Source organism: Chlorella variabilis, assembly GCF_000147415.1.
Source record: "Chlorella variabilis unplaced genomic scaffold CHLNCscaffold_40, whole genome shotgun sequence".
Taxonomy (NCBI): domain Eukaryota; kingdom Viridiplantae; phylum Chlorophyta; class Trebouxiophyceae; order Chlorellales; family Chlorellaceae; genus Chlorella; species Chlorella variabilis.
Window position 1 is genome coordinate 77,839 of NW_005435048.1, and position 1,363 is coordinate 79,201.

Consider the following 1,363-nt stretch of genomic DNA (forward strand, 5'->3'; position numbering starts at 1 on the left):
TCTAGTGACCTAGCGTTCCGCACTGCCGTTTGGCCAGCCCATGCTCCCGTACCGTTGCGTTTCTCCCCAATGCGCCATGCCACTTTGCCAGTCATACACACGTTTCGATGCGTGCCCTGTCAGCTGCTTGCGTTGCATGTCGCCTTGCTCCACCCCTGTTTTATTGCTTTCTCTGCTTTCGCCCGGTTCCCGTCCCGTTTCGGCGGGGAGTCTATGTTGCAAGCTAGTTCTTGCTTTACCAGACTTTAAGCCCACACAAGCAAGCTTGTGGAGGCTCTTCCCCACCTTTACCTTTACCTTTACCTTTACCTTTACCTTTACCTTTACCTTTACCTTTACCTGCCAGCGTAGCGGGCTTGGTCAGCTCCAGTTGTGCTGCTCGGATCTCAAACAAACATCTGTTGCAATCATGCTTCAATGCTGAAGCAGTTGGATGGGCACATGCAGGTAGGCATCCCGATCACCGGTCCCCTCCTGGCGGGGGTCATGCATCCCCCACCCATCATGCATTTCAGGCTTCATCTCCCTCAAACCTCCACCATTTTCCCTCTCGTTTGTCGTGATCGACTCCGGGTAGCCCAAATGCTTCATGACTCCCTCCAAGCTGCACATCAGCGTGCATGAGTCCAACCCTGGGAGGCGCCTTGACAATGAACAGCCGCGCAGGCAGGCATCTAAAAGACCAGGTCAGGCTCCTCCTATAAATCATCCCGGGCAGCGCAGCCGGCGCCATGCCGAGGCGGGGCCAAACACCTCGAGCAGCAGCGGCTGGTGGAGCGAGCGGCAGCAGCGCAGGCACGATGCTTGGGACGACAGGAGAGAGGCGGACGAGCAGATGATGCTGGCCACCACACCGCAGCGGGCGGCGCTGCAGGCGGGGCAGCGGGCGGCAGAAATCCAGCAGGTTCAGGCGCGGCTGGACAGCACGGAGCCACTGCGCTGCTGGCCCACAGCTGGCCGGCATGACGGCACTCTTTGCTGTTTCAGGAAGACTGAAACCATGCCGGCAGTGTATCACGGCCTTGGCGGCGTGGCGGGCTCCCTCGTGGTGCCCATTTTTGGGTGCACTTCGCACGGCGAGAAGAACGTCACAGCGCACCCGTTCCAGGTTGGCTGTGTGCCCACCAGCCCTGTGATCAACACTGTCTACCTCTCAGAAGATTTGGTGGAGATGTTCCGGCTGTTGCAGCTCAAAGACGGCGTTGGTGGGCATGGTGGGTTGCGAGCTATGCCGCCCAGTTTTTGCCGCCAGGCTGTCCACAAATGCACCTGCGCCGTGGGCTGTACCGTCTGGCCGTGATGCTTGATGCCTGCCTTAAGCCCTGCCACTTTGCGATGGCCGGCCGCTCGCAGCCACATTGCC